Source organism: Lissotriton helveticus, chromosome 1_1 (assembly GCF_964261635.1).
Source record: "Lissotriton helveticus chromosome 1_1, aLisHel1.1, whole genome shotgun sequence".
Taxonomy (NCBI): Eukaryota; Metazoa; Chordata; class Amphibia; order Caudata; family Salamandridae; genus Lissotriton; species Lissotriton helveticus.
In genome coordinates, this window is record NC_136057.1 from 1,687,841,318 (window position 1) to 1,687,861,563 (window position 20,246).

Genomic DNA, 20,246 nt, shown 5'->3' on the forward strand with positions numbered 1-20,246 from the left:
AGCATTGTGAGAGTCTCTTCCATGTCACGGGGTGGTTGTGTTGTAAGACCTCTGCCCAGTAATGGTACAGACAGACAGTCAGCCCTTGCCCTGATTTCTTTGTGACAAAATGTATTGATTTGTGTGTTAACCATACACCATTGCATACATAAGATCGCACAGAACATCAATGACACAACAAGCTGAGCCACCGATTAAGACTCCATGGTAGTGAGAGAATGCAAAAAGACAAGACCATGGCCCACCCCTCTTTAAACCCTCCCAGCAGACGCCCCCAACCCGATTGTCCTCATTCCTGACATTTGAAATTTCCATTCAGCTCTCTCCACCATAGGACCAAATTACCTCCTCCAGAAAGCAACAAGATTTCTCTGGTCTCTACAGTGCGATGCCCCGAAACTGGCACCATGTGGCCGATATTTTACAGTGTTTAAGAGGACAACCTCTGGACTTATATTTATGGATTTCCAAACTCATGCTGCAATCCAGCCCCTGTTTCCATCATTCTAGCGGTGGGGGGGTCACTAGCCTTCCAGGCCCTAGCGATGTTCCTTTTAGCTATTACCAGTCCCAACTGCAACACAGCAGTACGATATCTGTTGGCCACTATTCTTCTGTTGTGTGGAGGAGAACCAACTTGGGTATCAGCACAGCACCCATCCCAAACCCCTCCTCGAAATTGATGCACTTACCTACAGGCCCCAAAGCTGGAGACAGAGACTTGGAAGAACCGAGAGCCCGTCAAAGGCAAAACCTCTAAATGCGACTGAGAGTTGGGGCTTCTAGCATCACAGGGTATAGGAGTGGTGTGGCTCACTGGTTAGAGGCGGCAGACCCGGAAGCAGAGGACGGCCCGGGACCAGGGTTCTATCCCTGATGCGGCAGGGTCGTGGACCAGGGTCAGCGGACTCGATAATTCTCGCCTCGGTGCCTACTCTAACCAGGGATCACACTCGGCAACTCTGGGCATTAGCTTACCTCATCTCCACAACGGCCCCGCACATACGCCGGGGATGCCTGGTTTCACCTTGGAGATACCCAGTAGGGACCATCCCACAGGGAAAGCCAGGACGGGTTCCCCAGCGGTCTACAGCGCAGAGATACTCCTTCGGGAGTCGATTCTAGCGCTTTAGAAACCCACAATTAATTAATTAATTAATAGGGGGGAATGTGTCCTTAGATGATGATTAGAGTGGCAGGTGCCAGGGTTTGCTCGACCTTAGATCTGGCACCTGTGAATTATCAAGTCAAAGCTTCATCCAGATTCTCAGAATCGGACTGTTTCATGCCTGTGGGTGCATACAGATTTAAATGCATGCTGTACAAGCTTGTCTCGGCAGCTGCGGTATTCCAGAGGGTCACAACAAAACATGTTGCAAGGCTTAGCAGGCATATTCTGCTACTAAGAGGAGGTTTTAATATTTGGTGATCATCTCCAACACAACTTAAAGACAGACCGGTTTTGCAAAAATTTCAGGAGCAAGGCGCGAAACTTTTGTTAGGTTGTTCAGAAATAGTTTTTAGGACACAGGATCACAGCGGATATATCTTGCCCAAAACTGAACTTCAGAACCACCTACACACAAGGACAAGATAAAGTCCTTTAAGGGAATGCTTGAATTCTATAGAAAATTTGTTGTCAATCTTGCAGGCAAACATTTCGAATGCACTACTTACTAAAGAATGGGGTACCATATGCATGGTCGGAAGACTGCCAAAGGAATATGATGCCAAGTCTGCATTAGCAAGGGCACCCAACCTGAAGGCTTTCATTCTAGAGAGAGATTCTGTGATAAGCCTTTTGAGCTAGCATCTGTGGTGGGTGTATAGCATCTGTGGTTGGGTGTAGTCCTAACACAAGAGGGAGGAAAAGGGGGAGAGACTATTGTAGTTGCCTCTCGCTCATTAGGTCAGGGAGAAATTAATTACTCCGGGATAGAGAAGGGGGCACTGGCAGCACACTGGTCAATCAACAAGTTCAGAAATTGTGTGGGGAACAAAATTTGGGGTGAAGACAAATGACAAGCCACTTCTTTAAGTTTTCACTAAGAAAGGGCTGGGATCCATCTTCAGTAGAATCAGAAAGTGGGTTGTGAGCCTGCACGAGTATACGTTTGGGGAGGAGTATGTGCCAGGAGTAAGAAACTATGCTGCAGATTGTCTTTCACACTTCATAGGGGAGCCAAGGGAGGAAGAAGTACTAACAACTCACAGCTGGCAGAATTGCGAGAGGAGTGTCTGTGCCATAACACAGGCAGCAGTTGAAGAATGATTCTCTTCGAGGGTTGTAGCAGAAAAAAAACGGGTGTGCAAGTTGAGACAGTCATGAGAAATCCTCAAGCATTATTGGACAGTGCAAGAGGAATGGTCAGTAGCAGATAGGTGTATTTTCCGGGGCATGAAACTTACCCCACCCAAGGTCATAAGCAGGGCCGGACTGGGAACTAAAACCGGCCCTGGCAAAGTGCTCGGCCGGCCCACTCTGGGGGGGTTGGAGGTGCCGCCGAGCACTTCGCTAGGGCCGATTTTCAGCCGATTTTGCAGCTATGCTGCAAAAACGGCCCTGTAACAATATCGGCCCCCAGGGGCTCAAAACCAGCCCCCACCCTTGCGGCGCACCGGGGGATTGCCCGGTGCCCGCTATGGCCAGTCCGAGCTTGGTCATAAGAGACAAGTTATTCGACTTGGCTCATGAAGGACATCTCTGGATCACCAAGACTAGGCAGAGACTAAGAATGGACTTTTGGTGGCCCAGAATAGACTGACATTGAGAAAAAGGTATGTGAGGGCCTACCCAGCTCCACTAGTGTTAAAATACTTGAACTGCACACACCACCCATGCACTGTAGACCGCCACCAGATGGACCATAGGTGGACATTGCCTTAGATATTGTAGGTCCTCTATCAGGAGAGAAGCAGTTCCCCTACATAATATTGTTAGTGGATCTTCTCACGTTGGACAGAACTAAAGTTTGTGTTGAATATCAGCAACAAGACTGGAATCTATTTCATGCTAGAGGTGTTTTAGAGAGGTATTGCCCAGCTCTATACAGACGAAGGGTTACAGTTCTGCTTCCAAGAAATGAAAGAATTCTTACATTGCAACAGTATCAGACAGATTAAGTGCATTATACCATCCCGAAACAAATTGAATGGTGGAGAGATTGAATAGGACAGTCAAGGAGGAAAATCAGTTGGCCAGAGCCAGCGGTTTGTGTTTGAAAGAGGAAGTCATAAAACGACTAGAAGCATATCGGCTGACTCTACACCAAACCAGTAATGTCACACCGGTCGAGTTCATGAAAGCTAGGAAGCCTAACTTGAGACTAGTGCCAGGTTGGATGAAGTGGCATAAGGGTTGTTTGGATTTTGACCTTAGTAAACAATAAAGGGAACAGAGGGTCCAAGCAGAGAAGAAAATACGCTATGACAAAATACATGGAGTTAAAGACAATAGATGTGAAGTGGGAGACCTGGTTAAGGCACCCACTGGCAGAGAAATGTGGTCAGGCTTCACAAAACCCATGAGAATTGTCAAACTATTCAGGAATGCGGTAAAGACTCACAATGGCAGGATATGGAATGTGGGAAGAGTAGCAAGATATTTTGAGCCCAAAGAAAAGGGCCCAGTACCCAGGAGAAGGAACTAGTCAAGAATAAGACCCCCCTCTGTACCAGACACTGAGCATGTCAAGGCTCCCATCAGGTCCAGCAGGAGGAGAATATGCCGCCCACATTTTCTCAAAGATTATGTAGTAAGCACAATGTACATTTTCTCCTACTGTTTTTCAAACATTAATCTAGTTTTTATATCCTTTCAAAGTTGTTGTATATTGTTTATTGTACACATCTTTATGTTTTACTCTGTTTCTCCCTCTTCCCGCTCAAATACTCTTATTGTAAAGGGGGTGGGGGGTTGTGGCTGCTCCCAGCTTGGGGGGGGGGGCTTCTCTCTCCTTTGTAGTCTCCCCTCCCTGCTCCAATTGGTTCCCTCCCCCGTATTGTCTGAGCTCATGTGATTCCCCTGGAATGTTGGGCAAGCAAGATTCTATGTTAAGCGTCTGGGCTCTGAGTACAGAGAGCGGTAGGAGCTGTGGCTGAGGCGTTGTTTATTACCTCCATCCAATAAACCTTGGTTTTGCTCAACTCTTCATTTTGCTACAACTTTCAGAATCACCCACCAAGATTACGTGAATGGCAATTGTTAGTTTACAAGCCATTAGCAATGTTCCTCTGGGAACCAAAAAGGGAGAATCGAAGAGGACTTTACTTATCCGGCAATTCCGCGGCGGTTTAGCGCAGTGGGCGGGGCCGCAACAGCCAACAGACGTGCGCAGCACTGCGGAGGTAGGGGTTGTGACAGCTGTTGACCGTCAGAAGCAGCGAAGGGGTTATTGTAAAAGAAGGACAAAAAAAAAGCTTTTGCATTGTAATTGGTTTTCCATTTGTGAAAGTTACAGCTAGTGGCATTGTAAATGACACGTTTTTTTTTTTTACATATGCTGTCCAACGTTACCTTTAAAAACATAACTACACAAATAAGTGCACACTAATCTACTATACCTTCAACAGGACATGAATTGTGGTAAGCAGCCCATTATGGCTGGCAACAATAGGTCTCTGCACTTCCGTAGACTTTATAGCGATCAAATCAAAAGGACGTCACAGAAGCCAAACGCAGAATCTCATTTATTAGCAATGGAAAACTTTACTCGGGCCACTAGACATGTGGTGTGGAGAGGAGGGACAAGTTATGCAGCAGTTTTGAGTAAACTATGATACATGGAAAGGCAAATTATGCAGCACATTGTGATAGTATAACTTTATTGTTTTATCATTTTTACACTAACATGGTCTGGGCTTTGGTTGTACTTAAAATGGTGCTATTTAGCAGCCAAATAAAGCAATAAGCAGCAAAAAGGTGACCAATCAACATTATCCAAGGGCCTTCCATTGCACTGCAACATATGTTGCTGCGTTTAAATAACACTTAAACCGTGTAAGCTAGAAACAATTGTTAGAATCTGCAGATTACGTGGCAAATCTAATTCTTCAGAAACCACCATAGCTGCACAATTCCAGTGACACCTAACTATAACAGAAAAACGTTGCATGCAACACTCCACGTTAGACTCCAAGGGGCAGATTTACAAGCCCCTTGCATCATTTTTGCGTCACTTTTCCCATGTTAAAAGTGACGCAAAAGTGGCGCAAGGAGCTTGTAAATCTGCCCCCAAGTCCCAAGCACTCACCGAAAGACTGGTTTAGAGACAGGTACGTCTTTACCACAAAGACTGGTGTGCCCATAACCAGGTATTCCTCAAACATGTCCACACTTCCTGATCAAGACACCATAGATTCCGCCAACCATTTGCTCAGGAGAAGCAGATTGTTAGGGCAATGACTAACAGACTGAATCAGCGGCAAGCAGCTAAATCAAGTTAGAAATATTACCTGGATTTCCACCAGATGAGCCTGGCTGCGCAGTCAGGGCACAGCCATAGAGGCACCTCCTGGCTGTGGAAATATTCTGTCCGCCACCTCTGTTGATAGTCAGTGTGTAGGGTCACACCGTGGACACCGAATGCAAACAGTGCACATGTTCTTCTCCCACAGAGCACCATGCAAGCAAAACAAACTGAAGCTCAATCTAGAAGTGAGAAGGTGCATTAGAAATGTGTGTCCAAGTAATACAATCATTGGCACAGCCAATAGGGGCACACCTTTGAGATGTACTGGCTCCTAATACCCTTTGTTCATAGTGCGATTATACGGTCACGGACTACATGTGCATGTCATAACATGCATGAGCTGCAAGCGCTTTTTTTTATTTACCCACCCATGATGTAGAGGTAAACAAATATGAAAAGGGCCTTCTCTTTCCAAAGTCAAAGGGCCGCTAAAAATATTTTTAAATAGGAGGTGAGAGGAGGCTGAGAAGTGGGTGGGATGTAAGAGAAAATAAGTGCACAAGGGATCAATGAAGGCAGGTAAAGAAACGAGGGAGAAAACACTGGCACAAGAGCAACAGAAGGGTGGAGAGAAGCATGACTGAGCTGGAAAACATACACTCATGGAGTGCTTAAGCAAAAAGAAAGTCGTTTTCTGAAATTGAGCAGTGGAAGGACACAAGAAAATGGATGGAATTCCAAGTCACAAACCAACAAAAGGAGAGGCAGGGAGATTAAAGGAACTCTCTCTTAGTCCCCGGTTCAGAACAAATCAACAAAAGAAGAGAGGTTATGTGAGCTTCATAAGCCACAGAGAAGGAGCAGAGCCACTAGGGAATCACACACCCGCTATGGGTGGTTAAGAAGGCCCTCACACACCGACCTGGTTGGTGTCATGCTTCATCATGGGCCCCACCAAAGAGGCCGAGTGCCTCTTCGGTGTGCTACGACGCCAGGAGACTGCGGAGCTGGTTGTGTGTGAAGGGCGTGCAGTGAGGTATATATTAAAAGTGCCAAAAGGGTATCTAAAAATCAAATCAAATCAAATCAAATTGACTTTATTTCGGATATATTGCAATCCATAAAAGTACACAAAAATAAAAACATAGTAAAAACATCACAGTAATCACAAAGTCAATCTTAAATTACATACACTCAAATATATCATAAAAACGAGTGCATTGACAGAATCAGAATAAAAAGTGCAAGTAATGTCCAATACAGAATATACAAAATAAAGTGCGATAGTGCCATAAACTGCAGTTAATGCACATTTACTCATCCAGACAATTTCTTAGTCTCATGGTCATTTTTTAAAATTCTAACACCTGAAGAACACTATCAGGATGCAGCAACTGTAAGTACACAAGGGCGGGTCTAATTTGGTTAAAATTTAATTTCTTTAAAAGGGTAACCAGAAACCGCTTACGGGGATATTCATAAAACGTACATAAAAATATAAAATGCAGCATATCCTGTGGAGACTTCCCGTCGCAGCCACAGGGAGCTGCTGGTTTCTTAAAAATGTCCGACTTGGGTCTAATTAAAAGCTGATGAAAGATGTTAAACCTGAAACGGGTCAGCAAAAATTTTTCATGAGTGGTGAAGGAGCATGTTAGATACAGTTCCATTGAATTACAGGTACTCAGCATGATGTACATTCTAACATTAGGTTTCAAGAGCTCAACTTCATCTCTTACAGCATTACGGTTCAGGTAAAAAGCACTCTTAATTGCAGCAACATCACCCTTAACTATGTCCCCCGGGTTATCAAACAAGTTTACTCGGCCAAGCTTCAAGAATTGAGACTTCAAATATTTAAGCCAGGGCACTCGCATTGCGTGGTCAAGTGATAAAAGATCCTCCACTATCAAGTGGGTCAAAGGGATTGCATCGCTTAGCCATAATTTTACCCAGCACAACAACGGTTTTAGTCCAACTATGTCCGATAAATGCAAGCAGCCAAGTTCTTCATGAGCAGCTAAATTCGGAGTGCTCCCAGGGACACACAGCAGACGCTTTAAAAATTTATTTTCAACTATTTGAAGTTGTTCATAGTTTGTGTAGCCCCAAATCTCACTTCCGTATACTGCAGTGGCTATGGATTTAGCGTTATATAGTTTCATCATGGCCACATTTGGCTTTTTGCCCAATTTAGAAGCAAAATTGAAGATAGAAGCATTTACCCTGGACATTTCCCCCTTTTTCTTGGCCAAATGTGGGGCCCAACACATCTTCGTATCAAATAAGACCCCCAGGTAGGAAAACGACTGGGTGATGGGTATCGGAACATCATTCAATTTAAAATTGAACTTCTTCTTTGGTTGACGGCCAACATGCATTATAAAAGATTTTGTATTGTTGACCGTAAGGTCCCTATCAGACATAAATTTGTTAAAGCCATTCAAAAGTGCCTGAAGACCTAATTCTGTTCGTGAAATTAAGACCGCATCGTCGGCATATAAAAGCAGAGGAATACCCCTCGCACCCGCCCTTGGACAATCAGATTTTATCTCCTGTAATTCCGCCTCCAGGTCATTTATATAAAAATTAAAAAGATAAGGGGCCATAATGCACCCCTGACGTACACCTTTATTAATTGGAAAACAACCCGTGGTTTCCCCAGTCGTAGAATACCTCACGTTGGCTCTTGTTTCATTGTGCAGATCCGCAAGGAACTCCACAATACCCCCATCTATTCCCTTCTCCTTCATGGTCCTCCACAGCCTCCCCCTGTTGACACAGTCAAAGGCTGAGGAGAGATCCATGAAGGCAAGATGAATTACGCCCTTCTGAACGACCGTATATTTATTCAGAATAAGGAACAGATTGAGACACTGCGTTATAGTTGAACGCCCCTCGCAAAAGCCATATTGAGAAATTGTCAGAATGTGATTCTCATTCGACCAACTTATTAGGCGTTGAAGTATAACTCTCCCCATGATCTTTACCAATGAATCAATTAGGGATATGGGTCGATAGCAAAGTGGACTTCCCCTATCTCCCTTCTTGAATACATGAACTATAGTTGATAGTCCCCAAGATTCTGGACATCCCACAGTGGCCGCAGCATTAAATACGGCGACCAGAATGGGAGCCCAGAAAGCTGGGTCCGACCTGTAAAGGTCAGGGGGTATTCCGTCAGGCCCTGGCGCTTTATTAGCAGTGAGGCCCATAATGGCTGCCAGAACCTCACTTTCGTAAAAAATAATAGGGCTAACCCTGTCACAGGGGGCATCAGTCATAGAGCTAGCATTTTCAGAGTAGTATAAACTTTTAAAGTGGCCTTCCCATTCCTCTTTGGCTATACAGCAAACAATTCCGTCCACGGGGTTCTCGGTCAAGAAAGGTTTCTTAACCAAAGCCCAGAATTTGGTGCTGTTATTCAAAGTAGAGGGGTCAAGCAATTCCTCCCACGCCTCTTTCTTCAATAGAAAAAGAACTATGTGTCTGAATAGTTTTGCCAAGGTAATGGTTTGGTTAATTCAGAGTTCTTTAAATTAGTCAGTCAACATGTTTCTGCCTTTACAGTGGTTTAAATTTACCTAGGCATTCGTCAGGACTAGTTAAACCCCGGCGGTATGGACTCTCTAATCGTCCACCCTCACCTGGGGACGTGAAAGTGAAAAATCAAGAAAAGTGTGATAAAGTGCATAAACAATGTGGAAGAGCGATTAGCTCATTCCAAAAATTCTCCAAAGTCGGGAGAGTATCTGCACCTGTAAATGAAACGATACAGACAAACACAAATACATACACACATTTAATTATTTAAATGTATAGGTCATAGCATTTATCCAAAGTGCTCCATAGTAGTGGCATAGATAGTGTTGAAAAATTAGACACTAAAATTAACACCATCCAAATAAACCAGCTGGGATATTACTACTAGCTCTGGGTAGGTGAAGTGGAGAATCTTGTGCCTATCGCAAAAGGTGAGGCTAGAAGGGGTTAAAAAACATATTAAAACACTCCAAAGGGAGGGATCAATGGACCAAAGGTCTGTGACCCCACCGTAATCCTTGAGGGTATGATGAATATCTCACTTTATAGGATGGCGCTATTTGCACCATGGGTCTCGGGAGGGGGGTTGGAGCGTACCTGGCACATCCTGAAAACAAAAGCGAAGGTTATAACTACTTGCGATCAAGTTTTACTTAGCTCGATCTTGTAGATGTTGGTACTGCAAGAAAGGGCAGTACTCACGCCCTCAACGCTCTCAGCCCACGTCTGCCACCTAGCATATCCTCAGAACCGGACCCCGACGATGGGGAGCGGGGCCGGTAACTGAGAGATAAATGTTTTCGCCGGGCGACGCTCTTCCTGGATGGGCGTGTCCGGTTTCAGATGGAGGCTTGGTGCGCGTCGGCCCTAGGAGACCGGGCGTGGCAAGCCTCAAGACGAGGCTTGGTTGTTGTAAGATAGCTGTTACTAAGGAAGCGCGTAGGGCCCTGGAGACCGAGCATGACGCGCCTCCAGAGAAGATCTCCGTAACTTAGAGAGCGCGTCGGTCCCTAGAGACAGGGCCAGACGAGCCCCAAGGAGAGACTTGGTTTCGAAAGTTGCTCACGCTACCTTCGTTGGTTCATGACCACCGCTTAATAAAGCGTCACTAATATACACAGAGCGTGGGCATAAGGGGAGTCACACCACCCACGTTAATGCTCTTATGTGATTTAGCACGCATGAAAATTAACGATGTGAGCACCGGTCATTGGGGTTATCAGGCAATCCTAGAACCTGAGTGGTTAGGATTTAGATGGTTAATACAACAAGCGTTTACCACGGGAGGAAACCTCAGAGATGAAGCAAATCAATGTGGGTCATTAATATTGTTCACACGTGCTCATATTGTTTAGAATACCATAAAGTGGTAAGGTAATGACACCAAGTTAATTCAGTTGATTCTCTATATGAGACGGTCATATTATCCCAGGACAGTATTCCATGGGATGTCATCGTTCAGGCCTGTCAAGTTCGTGCCAAGACGGTACACCCAGCGCTGCTCTTTCTCAAAAAGTCTTCTGGAGATGTTAGTTGTACCCGTGACTGATTCAATGACTGTCCACCTCATGTCATTAGTAGTGTGGTTGCAGTCCAGAAAGTGGCGACTCAGTTTTGTTGTCAACTTTTTGCACCTGATGTCGCTTCGGTGCTCACAGATACGTTGTTTGACCTTGCGTGTGGTCATGCCAACATATCGTAAGGCGCAAGGGCAAGTGATTAAATAGACAACGTTCATCGAGTTGCAATTGGTGTGCGTCATCTGGGTCCAGATTTTTCCTTGCTCCAACGTGAGGGATTTTGAAGCCTCCGTCAGGTGACATACACTGCAGTCCGAACATGGGTAGTGACCCGTTACTTTTGGTAGGCCCCAGGCAGCCAATACAGTTGGATTTTCCATTGGTGGCTTTTCTTTTGGCCGGGTATGGACTAAGGCATCCTTCAAACTGCGGCCCTTTTTGAATGAAAAGAGGGGCTTTTCCCAATCTTCCTTGGATGATCTTATTATGTTCCAATGTTTGTTTATTGTCTTTTTCATATAGTTTGACAGGCTGTTAAAGGTAGTGACGCAAGTGAGAGGAATAGTTGTCTGGGTCTTGGTTTTTTCTTCCAGTAATGCCTCTCTCGGTTGGTTTCTTGCTCTCTTAAAACCTTTGTTAAGGATTGGAGTGGGGTAGCCTCTCTCTCTCATTTTTTTTGTCAAATCGGAGGATTGTTCCCACGCCCCCTCAAGGAAAACCTGCCTTATGGGCAGTATCTCAGACTGAGAAGGAATTGTAGTACCATTACAGATTTCAAAGAACAATCCTCCGATTTGACAAAAAAACTGAGAGAGAGAGGCTACCCCACTCCAATCCTTAACAAAGGTTTTAAGAGAGCAAGAAACTAACCGAGAGAGGCATTACTGGAAGAAAAAACCAAGACCCAGACAACTATTCCTCTCACTTGCGTCACTACCTTTAACAGCCTGTCAAACTATATGAAAAAGACAATAAACAAACATTGGAACATAATAAGATCATCCAAGGAAGATTGGGAAAAGCCCCTCTTTTCATTCAAAAAGGGCCGCAGTTTGAAGGATGCCTTAGTCCATACCCGGCCAAAAGAAAAGCCACCAATGGAAAATCCAACTGTATTGGCTGCCTGGGGCCTACCAAAAGTAACGGGTCACTACCCATGTTCGGACTGCAGTGTATGTCACCTGACGGAGGCTTCAAAATCCCTCACGTTGGAGCAAGGAAAAATCTGGACCCAGATGACGCACACCAATTGCAACTCGATGAACGTTGTCTATTTAATCACTTGCCCTTGCGCCTTACGATATGTTGGTATGACCACACGCAAGGTCAAACAACGTATCTGTGAGCACCGAAGCAACATCAGGTGCAAAAAGTTGACAACAAAACTGAGTCGCCACTTTCTGGACTGCAACCACACTACTAATGACAGGAGGTGGACAGTCATTGAATCAGTCACGGGTACAACTAACATCTCCAGAAGACTTTTTGAGAAAGAGCAGCGCTGGGTGTACCGTCTTGGCACGAACTTGACAGGCCTGAACGATGACATCCCATGGAATACTGTCCTGGGATAATATGACCGTCTCATATAGAGAATCAACTGAATTAACTTTGTGTCATTACCTTACTACTTTATGGTATTCTAAACAATATGAGCACGTGTGAACAATATTAATGACCCACATTGATTTGCTTAATCTCTGAGGTTTCCTCCCGTGGTAAACGCTTGTTGTATTAACCATCTAAATCCTAACCACTCAGGTTCTAGGATTGCCTGATAACCCCAATGACCGGTGCTCACATCGTTAATTTTCATGCGTGCTAAATCACATAAGAGCATTAACGTGGGTGGTGTGACTCCCCTTATGCCCACGCTCTGTGTATATTAGTGACGCTTTATTAAGCGGTGGTCATGAACCAACGAAGGTAGCGTGAGCAACTTACGAAACCAAGTCTCTCCTTGGGGCTCGTCTGGCCCTGTCTCTAGGGACCGACGCGCTCCCTTAGTTACAGAGATCTTCTCTGGAGGCGCGTCATGCTCGGTCTCCAGGGCCCTACGCGCTTCCTTAGTAACAGCTATCTTACAACAACCAAGCCTCGTCTTGAGGCTTGCCACGCCCGGTCTCCTAGGGCCGACGCGCACCAAACCTCCATCTGAAACTGGACACGCCCATCCAGGAAGAGCGTCGCCCGGCGAAAACATTTATCTCTCAGTTACCGGCCCCGCTGCCCATCGTCGGGGTCCGGTTCTGAGGATATGCTAGGTGGCAGACATGGGCTGAGAGCGTTGAGGGCGTGAGTACTGCCCTTTCTTGCAGTACCAACATCTACAAGATCGAGCTAAGTAAAACTTGATCGCAAGTAGTTATAACCTTCGCTTTTGTTTTCAGGATGTGCCAGGTACACTCCAACCCCCCTCCCGAGACCCATTGTGCAAATAGCGCCATCCTATAAAGTGAGATATTCATCATACCCTCAAGGATTACGGTGGGGTCACAGACCTTTGGTCCATTGATCCCTCCCTTTGGAGTGTTTTAATATGTTTTTTAACCCCTTCTAGCCTCACCTTTTGCGATAGGCACAAGATTCTCCACTTCACCTACCCAGAGCTACTAGTAATATCCCAGCTGGTTTATTTGGATGGTGTTAATTTTAGTGTCTAATTTTTCAACACTATCTATGCCACTACTATGGAGCACTTTGGATAAATGCTATGACCTATACATTTAAATAATTAAATGTGTGTATGTCTTTGTGTTTGTCTGTATCGTTTCATTTACAGGTGCAGATACTCTCCCGACTTTGGAGAATTTTTGGAATGAGCTAATCGCTCTTCCACATTTTTTATGCACTTTATCACACTTTTCTTGATTTTTCACTTTCACGTCCCCAGGTTAGGGTGGACGATTAGAGAGTCCATACCGCCGGGGTTTAACTAGTCCTGACGAATGCCTAGGTAAATTTAAACCACTGTAAAGGCAGAAACATGTTGACTGACTAATTTAAAGAACTCTGAATTAACCAAACCATTACCTTGGCAAAACTATTCAGACACATAGTTCTTTTTTCACCTTTGTTCGTGTCTAAGGGATCACACATTAAAATAATTTTTAGATACCCTTTTGGCACTTTTAATATATACCTCACTGCACGCCCTTCACACACAACCAGCTCCGCAGTCTCCTGGCGTCGTAGCACACCGAAGAGGCACTCGGCCTCTTTGGTGGGGCCCGATGATGAAGCATGACACCAACCAGGTCGGTGTGTGAGGGCCTTCTTAACCACCCATAGCGGGTGTGTGATTCCCTAGTGACTCTGCTCCTTCTCTGTGGCTTATGAACCTCTCTTCTTTTGTTGATTTGGAATTCCAAGTCCCCATAAGTTCACGCTTAACGTGACAAACATTCAAGCGTTCCTAAGGGTATTGAAATGAAATGAAATGAAATGAAAATTAGGCTTATAGAGCGCTGCAGTTGCCCTGAGGCATCCAGGCGCTGGAGCTAAACCAAACAAACCTGACCACTGAGGTTACTAGTTGTTGAACAGGAGGGTTTTAAGCTGTTTCCTGAAACTGGTGAGATTTGTGTTGTTTCGCATCTGCAGAGGGAGGGTGTTCCACAGTTTGGCAACGTTGTATGAGAACGAGCGTCCTCCTGACGTGACGTAAAAGATGCACCTTGTTGCGCCATATTTACAAAGTGACGCATCTAGGTAGATGCGTCACTTTGTAAACCCCTGCGCCACATTATACCTGCACCAGGTATAATGTATGCAAGGGGGGCGTATTGACGCAAGGAAGGGTCGTAGAAGTGACGCAGTGAAATCTATGAGATTTCACTGCATCACTTTTAGGACGCCGTTGCGTCAAAATTTTGCGCCTGCCTCACAGCAGGCGTAAGACTGACGCAGGCCCTTTCACATGGGCATTGCTGGAGTTGCGTCACTTTTGTGACACACTCCAGCAATGCGTCACTTTTGCACTTACAGATGCGTCAGAAATACTGATGTATCTGTAACTCCTTGCGACATGATGCGTCATACATGAAATATGACGCATCAGGAATGTCGCAAGGAGTGCGCACTGAGAAGTGACGCATTGCTGCTTTCATGCAGCGATGCGTCATTTCTCATAAATGAGGCCCCCGGAGCAGCCGGAATGCGGACAAGTCTTTCAGTGATGAGGTGCGGTGGCACCCAAAGTTAGGGGGGGCCAAGTCTTTCTGCTACCGGAGCATCTCTGGCGCGTTTGTTGCTGAGCGGGTGCAGCAGCCTTCCTTGGCAGTAATTAGATGTGGAGCTGCCACTCGCTCGGTCTCAGCCTGCAGGTTTGAGACCACAGGCCCTTTGAAGCGCTCACATGTGCATTACAGTGGCCAGTGGTGGAGGTCGGGAAAAGCAGGAAAGGCTGCAGGATGAAGTGTTGCCATCTGATGGTGCACGTCTCATGCAGCCTGATCATCACAAACGAATTCAACTCCAGTCGTGCCCCGCCCACGAAGCACACAAGCTAAAGCAGGCAGCAGAAAGCTAGGGTGCTGTTGGGCAGAAGGAATAGGACGGGGCAGATAAGCTAAAACATGACCTCCGGGAAACCACGTCTGACATTTAATCCGGGTCTTCCCCTAAACAGCAAATATGATGAGACTACAATTAGGGCCCCGTTTACACAACAGCTCAGAGGAATGCGGACACAGAGCTCTCCCTTGTATGAACAAGTCTTAGACAAGTACAATAAGTTCCCTTAGCAGTTCTTCTAATGGGACAAATGAAATGACACATGTAACAGGGGCAGTCCTCATGGGAGGTTACAAAAGACAGGTGGACTATTAAGCATATTCAAATAAAAGCAGGCATTTAGGAAGGATAGTAAAGGCAGCCAATCAAAAAGATGGACTGTGTTTATACCCATATCTAGATGCACTGTCTCTTCGAGAAATGCTGCATGCGCTGCGTAGGCGAGACCTAAAACAAACCTGAAGGGCACTAGAATGCAAGTTAAAACAGTAGAAGCTATTTGTCCATATTAAATTGTTGGGGAAACAAGCATAAGCATAGTGTTTCATCCTTCTACACAGATGTAGTGGCTGTAAGCCAGGCCCGAAGGTACTAAGCATGAAAGAGGAGCCATGTAGCAGATATCAAATGCTCAACGTACTAACATGCCAATCAGTATTGGATGTATCCAAACCGTACAAATGTAGCCCATTGACAACTGGTGTAGTCCGGCCATTGTTAAACCGATGATTTTTCACACGCACCTCCTACCATGCTTGCAGCCCGAAGCATTTACGACACTGATTCACACTCCCAACCTTACATCTTGAATCTTACTCAACCTTTAGCAAGTGTTATATTACCCACTCTTCTGTGCACCCAACCTAATTTCAGCATTAAAACAAACAGGTAACGAGACAGGTTTGCTTAAATTGTGGGATCACACAGATTTCATCACTCCCCACTGGAAACCAGGAGTTGTGTAAGAGGCTTCACAGAAGACTCACTGGCCAGGAGATTACGCAGAGCACCTCTTTAAAGCTCTATGTAATCTCTTCCAGGATTGGAAAAGCAGCACAAGCTACCTCTGGAACAATGAACAAAAGTGCATCTCACATGCATGCTCCTACCTTATGTACACAAGGCGGAGGAATATTACAGTAATCCATACTCACCAGAAGAACGTGGTCTACTTAAATTTGAATCACTGCAGCTTCTTTGCCATCCTGAAGGCTGCGTTTGAGCTGCTGAGTTTAATTAAGATTTCATTGGAAATTCCAAATTGTGATGCCTGTAGTGGCTTTGGATGTGTCGCCTTTTGGAGCCAGCTCTCAGGCTATCTCGAGGACGACGGACAGAGCTCCGCTCCATCATCCTTTTATTGCCATCAGCACTACAGCCGGATCACCCAAATAAAGAACGGGTGCCCCACAGGGGGACCCAGCTGCAGTGCTGAGGGCTGGCTTAAAATAAGCCATTTGCGTATTTCATTATTCATACCAGTAGAAAATTAGGTGGTGAAATGATAGGGAGAAAGACAGAAGGCAGAACACAGAAAAACAATACAAAATTGCAATTCTTATAAACTAGGGTAACGTGGTTCTTCAAAAAAACTTCTGAAAGTCTCACACCATGAGAGCTTGTTGCTAGCCTAAGTAAGCATGTTTAAAGGTTCCCTCTGTGGGAAATCCTGGTTCGTTTTCATGCTCATCGTGTTAATGTCATACCAATCCAGGAGGCTACGTTTTTTTCCAGAATTAAGTAGTGCGCCATGAGATGGGAGAATAAACCTAAAGGGCTTTGAATTGACGGTCCAGGTCGATCATAGTCAATCCTGCCTACGGCCTTGAAGACACTACTTATATAGTTATGCTTCTGCTCTGCCTACTGATAGACAAGAGGAAACGTTGCCACATGCTGTTGGCTGAAACGTCATGCTTGATGCCAACTTTACTCAGAGGGTAGGGGGGCTGCACCACTAAAGAAAAGTGAAAAGATTGTGTCCAGAAAATTGAATATTGCTTAGGGGTGAATTGCAATATCTGCCCTCAGGGATGATCACTATCCATTCTATTTGTTGGATGTTAAAAATTCCAGTAAGTAGATTTAACTTCCGATCAGCAGCTGTCCTTAGACACGTATATACATAAGTCTCAAGTTTTGGCTCAGTTTCAGTAGTTGTATCCAATCCAACCAGGCGTACACACTGACCAAGCCAGTGACAGTTGGCATGAGATGGTTCAGCGAGCCATGATTTGGACACTAGTAAGGTGTATTTTAAGCGTCCCAGAGTACTAATATGGATGGATCCTAACATCCGTTGCCCTCCACTCTAATATATCCCAGCCATTAGGTTCAGAACCAGGTTAGACATAGTACTCAGAATATAGGAAACAGCAGTACTTATGTGCAACTCATCATATTGAAACAATGAGTTCAGGTCACTGATCAAGAAGGACATAGGGTGGAGCTTTGGCCATATAAGTCTAAGTATGCAGATAATTTGCCATTTTGTGGGTGCCAAAAGTGCTGTCAAATTGGTCCTTCTCAATGCCACAGAAGGAATCGAGGTAAGATGGAAATAGATTGGAACCCAGCTCACAGATGCCAGTCTGGCTAACATGGGGAGGGAAGGTGGCGACACCTCGTTTCCGCAGGCCCTGTATGCGTCATCACTAAGAGCAAAGAGGACAAAAACGCCAATGAAACGAAGTCTGTCAGCACAAAAAAAAATATTTCAGGCTACATGTTTGGTGGGGGAAATAGAGGGTAGTAAAGACTAACGAACCACGCAGCGACAGACCAGCGGCTTCCAAAACTCTACTTGTCTTACAATTTAGCTGCAGCCCACGTCCAGGATCAGCAATAATCACCACTATCGTTTAGGTGATTTATTGCCAACTATTAGAATGTGTCCAGCTGAAAAATCCAACCTTATCCATAAAGATAACTTCCACTCTGGATCACTTGCAAGTGGTTACACTTCTCCCTCTCCACAGAAACACTAAATTATATAAGGCAGTCCGGTGGCTATAGCCATTTTCTTTTTAGTTCAAGTGATGCAGTTGGTTCCATACTCAAGCGGATGGGGCAACTTCTTGCATTCTGTGATAGCTATGTCCTTCGGGCTTCAAGGATCTTGTGGTTGCTCAGACCAAGAAGATAACTGGTCAAGCTGGATTTCATGGGGCCCAGGCCTCTTTGGAATGGACAAGTCTCAGTAGTGTCATGATGGAAAGTGGGGGTCTCTGAAGACGCATTTTTTAATTATCTGGAGGTCACAATTCCATGCATAGTCTATTCCAGAGCACCAATCACCTCGTACGAACCTGCCTCTGGGTGACTTGCATTTGGATTGGACCAGTGCGCTCAACCCTGCAATGCCAGACCACAGGATCAGACTGTTACTAGTGTGGGACTATTTTTTGTGTGATTTTAAACTCCATTCTGCACCACCTGAAGCCCTTTAAGAGCTCGTAAAAAGTATTGTATGCTCCAATTTACGTTTGAGGCAGATTAGGTGTCTTGACAGTTTCTAAGTTCATGGGATTTCTTTAGGTCTGCGTAGGTATTGCAGAAACGTCACGAAGACAAATTACATTAGTGAGCCAACTGAAGCAGGATCCATACCTTTGTCAGAAAATACAGGTAAAAGTTGGTGTTTAACTACAGGTGGAATTTGATGCCTTAAATATATATCAAACCACATCTTCGGATGGGATGGGTGTGGTAGCTCCCAATTCCTTCAGGCAGATCAATAGACGTTGTACTATTAAAACACTGAGGATTTTAATCTCTGGAAGAGTTGGGTGTAAGCAGCGCCCCTTCTTGCAAGTGGAGTCTCTTCAGGCATAGGAGTAGTTTGGCCAACCCCCAAAGACCATCACATTCAATATGGAGTTGGAGGTCACCTGCTTATACTGCAAGCAATAGAGTACTGACCTGAGCCAAAGCCAACCGGCTCACTTACATTAGGAGACCCCAGTTGGGCACACACAAGACACTGTTAACTTTTGAAAAAGTGGAACGGATTGAAATTTGCAGCCTACGATGGGATGGGATTTGTGACAAAGGACCCCCCTCCGGCTTAATTGATCACTGAACATTAAATGTCTGGACAGGAGATGGTGGCTAGAAATTAAGTTGGTGTCATTGGGGCATGTCCACCAGAGACGAAAGCTTGACGAGGTGGGAGGGGTCAGTTTTCCTGCATATTGTCCTATAAAGGCCTGGTCCAGGTAACTGGCCAACCAACTACAAGTTACATGAACTTAGACCCACAAGCCTGAAAACAAGCAAGGGGTACCCAAAGAGTAAAGTTTGTATAGGAGCTGCACATTAGGTCCACTTTTCCAGGTCCCATTTCTGAAGCAAAATATTGCACGGAGCTAAGGAGAAAAGTACCAACACAGAAAAGGGGTTATTACTGTAGTTTTAGCAGGCAGGCGAGGCCTATGCTTTGGAACCACCCGGCAGTAACAGAAAGAAATGCATGCAGTGTCCCGGGGTGGGGTGGGGGGGAGGGGTATGTACCATTAAGTAATCACAGGCTTGTAAAATCCCAATCCTTGGACAATACATTAACTCAAACCCCATATCATGCACTAGGCACATACAGATTAGGGTATTATCGACAAGTATACCTGAATAACCTGAAACAAGTACACTTGTTCTAGATACAACTGGGCTAACTAAAGAGATCTAATTCTACCCCTCGTCTATTCCAAGTGACAGCATATATTTGGACCAGGCAGGGATCTGCTACCAGACCACTACATACGAAAACATGTAATTAGTTTGATCTTCTGTTAGCACATGAGGACTAGAATCCAGCTCATGTTGTCAGCATGTGCCCAATAGGACGTCCAAGCTGGAAACGAACTGCAACCCTGCTTCAAATGGAACGATTCCCCTAGTGGAAGCGCAAAGGCATATCATGCCTGGAGAGCAGCAGCAAATAAAGGGCGATTGTGGAAGGAGGGGCAAAGGACAGAAAATGTCAAATTCCATCATGAAATTGAATTAAGAGCTATGTGGTACACCACCCAACAAGGAGTCCAAAGAGATTGACGGATACTAAAAGACCTACAAAAAGTTCAGCCAGGAATAACAAACCTTTAAATCACTCATGCTCACTAGACCGCTGTGTTGTATTGTTTTTGTTTTTTTTAATTATTTTTCAATTATAGAATAGTAGTCACATTGCGTTGCAAACAGTAATCCTGCATAACAATCAAAACGTTCCTGACAGATACATACACAGTGATGGACATTAGTG